At 42.1% G+C, this 12831-nt stretch overlaps 1 protein-coding gene across 2 annotated transcripts in view; it reads right to left on the bottom strand.

Moving 5' to 3' along the window:
- The window catches only part of GPD2 (glycerol-3-phosphate dehydrogenase 2), a 135895-nt gene extending 124977 nt beyond the window's left edge, over positions 1-10918 (bottom strand). The window contains exon 1 of one of the 2 annotated variants that reach the window (XM_081052554.1): positions 10576-10918. The gene's annotated coding sequence lies outside the window, so the exon portion shown is untranslated. Of the gene's footprint in view, positions 1-9878; positions 10420-10575 lie in introns of those variants that run through there. The other variant, XM_081052555.1, reaches the window with a different exon arrangement.
- Between the last annotated feature and the right edge of the window lie 1913 nt (positions 10919-12831).

Below are 12831 nucleotides of genomic sequence, written 5' to 3'. Positions count from 1 at the left end.
AAATCCATCCACTTCTTTCCATCTTTAACACAAAGCCTGTCCATACAACCATAATTTCTCAGTTGAGCAACTAAAACAGACTCTTAACTGAAGTCCCGCTTCCAATCTTCCCTCCCCAGTCTACCCTAATCCATCCTACTTTTTAGCAGCCAGAGCAATCTTTGACAGCATATATTCTCAGTAGGGACATAACATCCACAAGGGGACAAAACTGGTTCTTGGAGGGGAGGTAGGGGAGACATATTGTATATGACAATGACTTGTCCTCCAAAGCTCAACTCTACCCAACAAAATCGCATTCCTTAATACTTAACGAATACTCTCTTGCTAGGGAAAAATTAATTGAAATGTTTAATTAATTTCAATTTAATTTTTCTTCTTAGAGAGATAATAAAAAAGTTGAGACACTGTTTTATAGCAAAACCACATCATGTCATTTAGTGGCATATAATCATCCAATGGCTTATATCATTGAAAAATGAAAATCTAAATGCCTTATTCTCACTTATAAAGCTCAATAGGATCTGGCCCTTGACTACTTTTAAATATTCTCTTGTACACTGTGGTAGACTGAATAGTGGTACCCAAAAGATATCCACATCCTAAACCCTGGAACCTGTGACTGTTACCTTATAACACACACACACGACTGCAACTATGATTAAACAAAGAATCTTGAGATGTAGAAATTATCCTGAATTTTCAAGGTGGGCCCTAAATACAATCACATATATCATTACAAGAGGGAGGCAAAGAGCTGTCTGACACACACAGAGGAGAAGGTGTTATGACCATAAAGGCAGAGATTGGAGCAAGGCAGCCACAGGCTACTGAATGCTGTAAGCCACCAGCAACTGGAAGAAGCAAGGAACAGATTCTCCCCTAGAGCCTCAGAAGGGAGCACAGACTGCCAACACCTTGATTTTGGCCCAGTGGTACTGATTTTGAACTACTGGCCACCTGAACTATGAGAGAATAAATGTTGTTTTAAACTACCAAGTTTGTGGTACTTTGTTACAGCAGCCACAGGAAACTAATATAGAAACCTCTCACTCTCACCCACTAAGCTTCAGGTTTATTTACCTGCTTCTGCCCATCAAATTTATCAGGAATACAATTACAGTTTTTATAACCGCTGTCTTCTCTGCCTGGAATAACCTGCTCCTCATCTTTGCACAGCTAGCTCCTTCTGGTCTTTCAGAATCCAGCTCAAATATCAGCTCCTCAGAGAGGCTTTCCCAAACCATCCAAATCCAACATAATCACATAGCTATGTGATCATCTCATATGTCTTGCCTTTATTTAATCATCATTATTTCTTCCCCCAAACCCCAGAATGTAAACTCTGTAAGAGCAGAGTATATCTGTTTTGTACACCACTATCATGTTAATTTGTAGTACAAGTCCTGGCACATAATTTGGTACTAAATAAACTTAACGAATGGATGATTTAGGTAGGAGAAACCATGGTGATGCTCTCCCATGAGAGGAGAGACAGCATTAGGGAGGGGCAGAGAGAGGGTGCAGAGATGGTGACTCCTGTCTTGACTGTGGACATCCAAATGGAAATGTCCACTGAGTCTGAACTCAGGGAAGAGCTCTGGTTGGGAATGTGAACTTGGGAATCATTGAAATGGGATCTAGACAAACTTGATGGTGTAGAAAGCATCTACAAACATAGGACAGTGAATGAAGGACAGACCCTGGGAACTCCAGTATCAAAGGGAAGAACTTTCAAAAAGATCCATAAGTAGTCCTAAAGAAAAACAAAAATCATAATAGCATCGTGAAAGTTCAGTTTCACAAAGGAGGGATTGAAGAGCATCACAAAAATTTCAAGCAATAAAGTCCCACTGATTTGCCAGTCAGGAGGACACCGATAATCATAAAAAAAAAAACAGATTCATCTAAGACAGAAAACACATTTCCAACAGCTGTAGCGTAAAGATGATCAAGTAGAAAACAACATATAAAATAAACTTTCAGGAAGCATACCTTGAAAGAAAGGAGAAAGTGAGCATGTAGCAAGAGAGGAACACAGGGTGGAGGAATCCTTTTGGTTTTTGGCTTGTATGTCTTTGTGATGGGAGAATCTTGAGCATTCTTGTAAATGTTTAAAATGCAGGAAAATATGGAGAAATGTCATAGAGTAAGGTATCCGAAGGGGTGGGGGCCCAGAACTTTGGGGAAAGCATCAACTTTGGATAACTCTACCTCTAAGTTTGTAGTGAATGATAGAGTTGGTATATTCAGATCCAGGGAAGATGAGGAGAGGAGAGCAAAATATTAACAGATACTGACATATCTGTGTTTTCTCAGTACAACAGGACACGAGAACACTTCACTAAAAACCCATGTTCTCTTCTTCCAGGGCTCCCAGCAAGACTACATTTGCCAATCTCCCTTTGCTGATAAGTATGTCTGTGCACCTGACTTCTGGCCAATAGTATGCAAACAGAACTGATACATTCATTTCAAGACTAAGCATTTAAAAAGTGGACATGCCTCTCCTCTTTCACTTTCCACTAGCAGGACGCAGTTAAAAATAAAGCCCTAAAGGAAGGCAGAGTCACAGAATGAAAGGTTCCAGGTGCATGATTCATCCCGTGGAGGATGAAAAGATCCTCCACGGATCCATTCACCAACCACGACATGATCAAGAAATAAACTTCAGCTGGGTTTGTGTTTTTATCTATTTTCAAATCTTTCTGTTATAACAGTTTAGTCTGCTCTAACCACTAACAATCATCTTCTGCTTAAAAAAAAATGCACAGGTGGGGTAAAAAGGTCAAAGAAAATGCTGAAGGTTTGGAAAAACTATGGCAAGAAAAGGAAAAAGGTTCTCTCTAGAAACAGGTGCCAGAACAGCCTCGTGGCTGCAGCTGGAGAACACCAATTTGTAAGTACCACCAATTTGCATGTCTGTGTTCATTTTCCCCCTAGCATTCACAAACCCAGGCGTAGGAGTGGAAAAGGAAATTGATACCAAGTGGCAGGTTGTTTCCACATCCATTAAGACTGAAGAGGATTTTAATAATGGCATGGGTTCCTAGAAGTCAAATCAAAAGGAACAAGGCTGGCATACTGTGCTATGCATTCAATGTGTGAACAAGTTCACCACCCTGGGTGGAAACTGTTGAACCACAGGGTGAAGGATTAGAAGGTGGCAAAGTTCAGTGAGTCAAGGAATGGAATCCAAAGTAGCAAAAAGCAGGAAGTACATTACAGAAATGCCAGTGGAATTATCTCCGGATTCTATTATTTTTTTACAGCATTGTCCTGCGGGATGTCATGCGGGGTCGTTGGTGCCGCACCCCACATAAGAATGCAGGATATGGTGAGGCCAAAAAGGAACACCCACGGAGCCATAAGTAGGGGAGGCACACCACTATAGTCTCACTGGAGGCTGGATCCACACTGTCCGCAACCCTCATTGCACCGCTTGCAGGCTCAGCCACCATCTTCTTGCTAGCCACCATTTGCTGCTAGCGTAGCCACGGCAGTTATATTAGTGGCCAACGGCTCACTGGTTACAGCTGACGACCAACTAGCCACAGCTGATGGCCATCCAATCCCAGTTGATGGCCATTTACTAGCTGAGCCAGCACCTTTCTATGTGAGGCCGAGAGCCTGGAAACTGCTTTCTGGGGCTCTGTCCCCACAAGCATTTTCAAGAGTTTCTGTGTAACTACATAAATAACTATGGAGCTTTGGGTGAGTCACTTCAGTTCTCTGGAATTGTTTCCTCAATGATATAACAGGGTTCACTGTTGATGTGTGAATTAATGGACACAAAGCACTTAGCAGTGTGCCGAGAAGATGGCGATTGCTATTTACCATTCATTATTAATAACAAAAAGACATGTTACAGAGGAAGAAATTGAAAGGTGCAGAGACTGACCAAAGCATGAGTGGCTATATAACGTGACGTCTGGGATTCACAGCAGCAAACACTGCTCCCCAAAAGATCCTTCTACCTAACTTACATAAGGTCCCCAAGGTTTTGGTCCCCTTAGAATCCAAAGACCTTTGAGGAGGTGACAAGTTAATGTTATCAATCATCTTGTTGTGAATTAATTGTCTGGATTCTTTCTTAAGAGACTAAATTAGGTGGGCAGGTGAGGGGAGAAGGGAGAAATGAGTGAAGGGGGAGCCCTAAGAGCTCTGACAAGATGGCTGAGCCCTAAGTGGATATTAAATGACCTCCTCATTGTACGTTCCTTCACTGATGTTCTTCAGGGATTGCTTTTGTAACTTTGGTTCAACTGTAATAATTTCCTCTCTTCTTCCTAAATATTCTTTCAATATCAAAACTGCCAAATGTGTAGGGAGAGAGGGGAGGCCGGAAAAAACAATAGTATCCAGTTTACCTGATTATCTGAGATGCATCTGCCTGTGTATTGGATCTCATCACACCCAACCCATTTTTGTCATTTATTCCTTGAGTAATTAAGTGATAAGTGAATTATGAGGCAATTATTCATTCAACAACTATTTACTATGTGTCCTCCACATGCAAAGCATGTAGGTTGGGCACGTGAGGTCTATAAAATTGTGTAAGATCCAGCCCTTGCTCTGCATGATCTGCAGGAAAAGAATTATAATGGAGAGGAGTAAATAAGAGACTTGTGAGTGGCAAAAAAGAGTAAAGGGTCTAGAAAATGTACACATTCGCTGCAGTTTTATTTACAATAGCCAAGATATGGAAGCAACCTAGTTGCCCATTGATAGATGAACAGATAAAGATGTGGTATATATTTACAATGGAATATTATTCAGCCATAAAAAGGAATGAAATCTTGCTACTTGCGACATGAATGGACCTAGAGGGTATTGTGCTCAGTGAAATGAGACAGAGAAAGACAAATATAATACTATATGATTCCACTTGCATGTGGAACCTAAAAAAACCAAACCAAACAAACAAACAACACAAAAACAGATTCATAGCAACAAAGAACAAACTGATGGTTGTCAGTAAGAGAAGGGAATGGGAGAGGAGAAAGAGGAAAAAGGTGAAGGGAAACATAGTCAATAACAGTGTGATAACTTTGCATGGTGACAGATGGTTACTAGACTTAGTGTGGTGATCACATCATAAGGTATATAAATGTCAAACCATTAGATTGTACATCTGAAACTAATATAATATTGTGTACCAACTATATTTAATTTTTAAAAAATAGACTTTAAGACAAAAAGAAAAGAAAGTATACATAACACTTCTGATGACTGGGGCAGTGAGGGAAAGCATCATGAAACCTGACTGGGGCAGTGAGGGAAAGCATCATGAAACCGGCAGCCAGTTGAGTCAGGACATTCAAGGATTGGTAGGATTTCAAAAAAGGTGAAGTAGAAGAAAGATCATAAGTATAGGGTCAGCAGTAGGAATAAGAGAGATTAAAGGAATTCCAAGTAGTCCAATTTGGCTGGAAGATAAGGGCAGAAACTTAAAATTGGGGAAAGACTGCAGAAGTCATAATTTCCAAGACAAGTATTTAGAACTTGATCCAATAACACAGAGTGACCCACAGAAGGGAGGAACAGCGAGTAATAGGATCAAAGCAGTTTTGACATTACCACAATGAAACAAAACATCCTTTCTTTATTCCATTTAAATAAAAGGAAAATGACTTTTGAGAACCTAGTACCTAGTGATTATTTTCATCACTTTTCAAATACATTTAGAAGTTTATTGTGTTTCATTGAAATAATAATGGCATAAAATCTTAACCAAAATTTTCCTAAAACGTTTACCTTGAACATAAACTTTTGTTCCTACTGTGTATAACCAACTTACTTTAGTAGTCACTGTGGGATATAAGGTAAGTAATAAAGCTTTCTAAGCATATGTCACAAGTCATACTCAAAGACCATCTCATTTGACAGTGGCAGCTTCTAGAAATCTCATTTTCAGAAAATATCCCCTCTGTTATAATTTGCGAGTTTTGTTTTCTCCTCTATATGAAAACCTTTTACACAAGGGTATAGTGGGTAATCAAATATGAGATTCCACAGAAGATATCGCTATTTGAAAAATATGAGACTTAAAAAAAATATATGTAAGTTAAACAGTAATTGTTCAAAAGTACACACATTTTAACAGTATCTCACTATTTAAAAACAAATTATTACATTAGTAATTTCAATGTGCCTGAATAAGTAAATGATATTCCCAAATAATGCTTTAAAGTTTTGTTAATACAGATGTCACAATAAATTTTGGGTTGGGAGAGAAATATTTTATATGAACTAATTTTTTCCCATTAATTTTAGTGAACTATTAGAACCAAAGCTTGACCTAATTAAAATCAGAAACCATGTTTTGTCTACTGCATAAACCAGAAATCAGATTTTGAAAGAACCAACATAAAATTTTCAACTGAAAAATGAGAAACAAGAGCACAGACATGATACAGGAAGAAACATTTAACACAAAGAACCAGTAAGGACCTCCAAAAAGGATGAAAATCCTGGAAAACAAGAAACAACAAATAAAAAATCATGGTCACATTCTTATCAGGACACAAAATTAGAGTTCTGGACAAACTATGATCACAATCATCTAAACACCCTCAGTATTTAAACCACCAGCTCCTTGTGTTTCTTTTTCCTTAAATGTCCCTGCGATCAATCCCTGGTCAGATAATTCAAGAAGAGGTCTCCTTTAAAGTTGTTTGAGATTTCCTGGCTTGCAGCCACCTTGGCCCTTGACTTTTCTCACTTGAAGTTGAGTCTATTCATCTCTCCCTTCTGTTTCTTTCCTCCATCAGTCAACCATTTTAAATCAAGGAAATATACAACATGTCCTTTATTAGTTGCTTCTTCCTCCATGACACAACTTCTAAGTTTTCATCTTATCTCAAAGGTGATAAGCATCTAAAAATACTTTGATAATATCTTCTTAGTTTAGTTCCACTCAGTTCTTCCCTATCTCCCAAAATAATAACCCTGAAATGAGCCAGTTATGGGAGTCCTAAACCTACAAACTAGTAATTTTCCCCTGAAACCTCAGATGAAAATGATATCCCATTGTACACAATTGGATAGAGTAACAGGCAGGCCATGTGACACACTTTTACAGAAATGTGTTAAAAGTGGCAAGAATAAAGTTATAATTTTTAACTCCAATCCTGGGCTTTAAAACTTCAAAGACATAGTGAAAAGCATTTGATTTACTGCACATACAGAATTTTACCGTAGGTTTCTAACATACTTTTCCATAGAAAGTACACTTTTGAAAGTATATGATTGTGCTGGCTTTTTAATACACGTACACTGAAGTACAAAATAGCAAACATTCTTGAAACAAAGATGGTCTTCTTTTGCTATAATCTTCAGAAAACTTTAAGTTTTCCTGTTGCTGAAGTGACATCCTCTTCATCACAAAATTGCCTCAACTACTTGAGTCCATGTTAAAATTTCCCTTCTATAATCAAGAGTTAGAGGCCAACATTCTATTACTAGGTTATAACTGGGCAACATCGTATGTTATTCTCGAATTGTTTTACATCTATGCTTTACCCTGTTAAACAAATTCTAACTTCTCAAAAGCAGGATAACCATACTTTTTCTTTACCTAGAACTTGGTACTATATAATGCTGCACAAACCTACAGAAAACTTCATTTAAGAAAACAAATGTTACATACATTTGATTTCCAATGCTCTTTCTGAAATGTTGTTTCTGCAGTTAGGACAACATTGAGTCCAGGTATTGACAAACAGAATCAAGTTTTGGAAAACCTAAGCAGAAACATCACATTTTAAAAAGGGGGTTGGGGGGGTGGCGAGAAGAAGAAGAAAAGGAGAAGGAGGAGAAGAAGAACAAGAACAAGAAAGAAAAAAGAGGCAAAACTAGATAATGATCTGGAAATTGCTTCCCTTCGCTAATAACCATAGCTGCCACTAACCACCTTCCTCATTCCCAACCCCCAATCACGCAAACCAAATTAAAGCCTGGATAATTCATACACAACATGCAAGAGCTAAATTATCTAGCTAACTACAGGCTTTGCCCAAATCTTCCTTTTTTGAATATAAAAATTAAAAATATAAGAAGAAAGGAAACTAATATTTTGAAGTCTACTACCTGACAGGTCCATTACTATCAACTTTGCATGTATTATATCATATATTATTATCCACATTTTGCCAAGACAATTGAGGCTCAGTGAGTTTGAATAGGTTATCTAAGACCAAAATCTGGTTTTCTTTCCCCCTCTACACTCAGCTAGAGTTTGGCCCACAGTGTAGTCACTCATCGAGTGACTCATCGAGTGTATATTGAGTGCTTATTACAAGCTAGTCACCACTCTAGGCCTTAGAAATACAAGTGTGTGAGGCTAAGCAAGCCCTCTCACAGAACTTACATACTAGTGATGAAAGATAGAAAACATATGCCCAAAAAGGATAATTTTAGAGCTATAGTAATTTTCCAATATGATTTTTGTACAATGACAATGGAATCTTTTAAAGTATAAGATTAGTTACAAAAATTAAACTGGGGGGCGAGGGGTTTAAAACCCACTGATAATTGGTAATATTGTGGCTCTATTGTCAATTACTGAGCCAGCCCATTGCAGCTTTTAATAAATCAGAGGAAGGGGAAAGGAAGCAGAGCTTTAATGCTATTTAGAATTTCTTTATAAAATAAAGTGACTATGTGAGATATCAGAATGGACAGCTCCACCAATGTTGGTTCTCAAACCCAAATTCCATCTTTTATCCATTATTCACTATGGTACTGCTGCATTATTGATGAGTTGATTTGTAAAAATCAACAGAGTGTTATAACTTGACATATGCCCCTAGAAGAAACACAGAGAGGTTTCAACATCCACATCAGAAGGTTCCCCTGGCTGCACATGGTATCCATTGGGCAATGGCATCCAGCTCTCAGCAGATGACCAGCAAAAACTGTAGGACTTAGAAACTAGAGTGCTCAGCAGCTAGCCACCAGGAAGTGCTTGGCCCCAGTACGAGCAGTTGCCATTACCCTCCACACTCCAAAACGAAACTTCCCATCTCTTAAAGTTGGAACATGTGCAAAATTCTAAGTTTTGTTTTAAGCAATAAAGACTGGGTGTAACTTTCCCTGCCTTCACTCACCTATTTATATATGAGTATAAGTTGACTAAATTAGCTGTTAGCTATTTCTATAGCTGCCTCATGATATTTATAATGTGTTATGTAATTTGGGTTGGCCCATGCTACTAAGACTGTGAGAATCTGTGTTTGTAAATGACTTTGGAACTCCTAAGGAAGGCTGTTCAGGAGTGAATGGTCCTCTGCCTGGGTGGGAGGCAGTCTAGAGCCCAGCTGCTAGGAGCAACACTTCATTCACAGGCTATACCTTCCTGACAAAGCATTCTTTACAAGTCTCTTTTTGTTCAGTAGAAGTTACTATCTGGGGAGTGGAGGCTCGTTTAAGTTCATCAGTGTATGCCTTCCATTTCCTCCTAGAACTGTCACCTTCCAGTTGCTAAGGTCCTCAAAGAAGCCTCAGCCCCTTCTAGAATCTTTCCCTCCCTTCCTTCAGAAGGGAGCAATAATCATCAGACGAGCCAACAACATCCACAAGACAAAAGTTTGCAGTAAACTTGCAGTTAGATACCAACCCTCGCCCCAAAGTCCTGCCACTTAACTAAGGTGAATTATTACTACACCCCACCGCCCTCCAAAACGTAAACAGCTAATTCCTAGATAAGAATGAGTCCACCTTCTGTTGTTCGGGAGAAATCCTAAAATCTTTCCCCAGATTCTTGCCACCACCCAGCCCAACACCGGAGTCGTAGAGGACTATCCCGGGTCAGAAAGGGTCCGTGCCCCCCTGGAGCCCTGGGGGCGAGGGAACCCACTCTCCCAGGAAGCACACACCTGACACTGATCTTCTGGCGCGTGGGGAGAGAGGGCTGGAGCCCCTAGTTCCTCCGGCCGGGGAGGAGACGGCCACCCCAGGAATCAGAGCCTCAGCCCTGGTGCTCGCGGCGCGGCGCGCGTGGATGTCACTCGGGGCAGGCTGAGCCAGTGTAACCCAACGCGCCCGGCTGGCCGCTCCCCGCCCCCGCGGCCACTTCCTCCTCCCGCTCCTGCTCCTCCTCCCTCCCCGAGGGCTGGCCTGAGTGGCGCAGCCGCCACATCCAGCCCGGATATTTCGGGCCCAGGCTTCGCGGGCCCGGCAGGCAAACGCGGAAGTGGAGGACGGAGCCCGGGCCGTGGGGTGGGGGAGGCAAGCGCCGCGAACCAGCGGGCGGCGAGCTAGCGAGGTGGCTGCCGCGCCAGGAACGTGCTCGAACCCAGACACGGGGACGCGAGGCCGGCCGCGGGGGGGGCGGGGGGGGCGCGGCGGCTGCCACGGCCCTCGCCCAGGTGGCGGTTACTGCCCTGCGCCCTCGCCCTGCCGCACCCCACACCCTCCGCCCCGCCTTGCCCGTCAGCTGCGGGGCGGGAAAGGCGGGGGGAAGATGGTGGAGGTGTCCCATGACGGCTGCCCTCCACCACGCGGGCCGCCCCCGCCACCTGCCCGAGAGAGAGGAGACGCTCGTCCGCTTGCAGGCCGGCGGGGCTGGCTTACCTGCTTTCTTGTAACCCGCCCACGAATCTGGCTTCCCCCACTCGCCGGGCAGGCTTCCCCGGGCCTACAAACGCGTCCAGGAGGCGGGCGGACCCCTGGAATCCGCCGTCAGAGCCCAGAGCCCTCGCCCGGGCTCCCCCCGCGCGCTCTGCAGGCGCGCCCGGCCTCCTGACTCCCCCCCCCCCAATGTCAGCGCGGGGACCCGCAGGGAAGACTAAGCCAAAGCCCCAGGGGTTGGGATGCTAAACCCAGGCTCCTGAGGCCCAGCCTCGTACAGGTGGGGGTAGGCAGAGAAACCCGCAGCAGAGCAGCAGGCTTCCCAAAACTGCACCCCCCCAAAACTGACCCTGCCCACTGAGCATGCCCAGCTCGCTTGTTAGGACTACAAGTGCTAGACCAGCCCAAGTGGACCCAAGGAAGGTGCAGATGTGGTTCAAAGGGACCCCATTTCTTTAAGACCTTTCCTCTGAAGACCTTGGGCACTTTTAAAATAACCTTTCTACCATGGTATTGGAAAATAACCAGAGGAGTGTTGGAAAGGCCTTCCAAAGGAAGGCAGCCAAATAAATTTGAATCCAAATCGCAGTAGTGTTTTTTTTTTCCAATTATTTATTAAGTCACTTACTAGTTTCTTTAAATACTGCAGAATTATTAAAATTGACCCAGAGGAATTGGATCCCAAACTCCTAGAACAGTAACTTCAGGAAACCAGCCTATCCAGTGGTAGTGTATCCAGAGGAACAGTGGTTGTCAGCCTTGTCTTGTGAAGAGGTTCAGAATAGGCCTCCCCAAGATGTACTACTTTGGCATGTGGGTTATTTTAAGCTGAGATAATGGAGACCCTGGGGGGCGGGGGGTGTCCTGCAGAAACTTTTACCTCTCCCTTAAAGAATCTAGATTGGAATCTTGCAGATAATAAGAATTATCACCAGAAACAACTTTTTATGACTTATCAGAACTTCAGCCCTGGTATTCCTGGCAAGGCAGGGAAAATATCTAATTATTAAACACATGCTCTTCCTATTGTTCTGTGAATGACTTTCCTCTGTTCTGGTGAAGTCCCAAGGGCCTGATCTCATTTTAGCTCAGAATTCCATATATACTTCATTTTCTCTTTCTGTCTCTGAACTCATGTATGTGGTGTCCCTGTAGTGATACAGGGATCTGGTCCCCCAAATGATACAGGATTCTGTATCTTGGTCTCATGTACCCAAAGAATGAGAATGCAGACTCGGAAGAAAAGGTAAAGGAGCAAAGATTTTTATTAAAGTGAAAGTACAGCTCTCTTAAAAGAAGGGGTACCTGAAACTGGAATGCCCACTGGCTAAGGCAAAAAGCTCTTACTTTTATACTTTCTCTAGCATGCTTGGGGATGGATTTTGTCTGTCAAATTAGCTCTGTTTGTCCAGCCTGAAGGGATTTACAAAATAACCCATTTATCCCCAGAGCACAATTACATTGTTGCCCTGGAGTGAATGAGTCATTTCAGAACCTGGAGTTCCAAGATATGGTTGCCTTTGTTTATTCTACCTGGGACTTCCCTATTTACCTAACAACAGGCTAGCTATCCTGTCTCAATAGGTATGTATGTAATTAAATTTGGTTATTTTTCTCGTTAGTCTGTCTCATGCTGATTGGGATTGGATTATTAGACCAGCTGGAAGAACCTAGAAGGTTAGAGGAAAGTTTGTTCCTCCCAACGATATACATTAGAATGGGAGAAGGGGTTATAAAATGAACGATACCAGGTTCCCATTCCCACACTAATTAAATCAGTCTGGATGGAACATGGAAATCCTTATATTATAAAACTGATTCTCAAAGGGTAGCCTTGGGAGCCAGCAGCCAATAGCATCACCTGAGAACTTGACAGAAAAGCAAATTTGGCTTCACTCCACACTAATTCCTAAACTCAGGCTGGGACTTAGCTATCTCATTTAATAAGTCCTTCGGGTGATTCTGATGCACACTAAAGCTTGAGAAAACTGTTTCAAAGCTCCCCCAGGTGACTAATGTAAGGAGCCAGGGTTGAGAACCCCTGTAATAGACCAATGCTTTTATACATTATCAAATCCCAAACATTTGTCTGGAAGAGCAACATGTCACACAGAAGAAGAAGAATATAGTTGAATCAAGGTGCCAGTCCTGGATTTCTTTTCCCCTAATTCTCCCAAAACAGTTCAGTGCTTGGAAAATGGAAACCATCTGTTATTCACTTTGGTGCCTAGCCTGTAATGTAATGGATGTTTGATACGT

Source organism: Rhinolophus hipposideros (assembly GCF_964194185.1).
Source record: "Rhinolophus hipposideros genome assembly, chromosome: 6".
In the NCBI taxonomy this organism is placed as follows: domain Eukaryota; kingdom Metazoa; phylum Chordata; class Mammalia; order Chiroptera; family Rhinolophidae; genus Rhinolophus; species Rhinolophus hipposideros.
The sequence above is the reverse complement of the archived record's forward strand: the minus strand, read 5'-3'. Positions and strand labels throughout refer to the sequence as shown.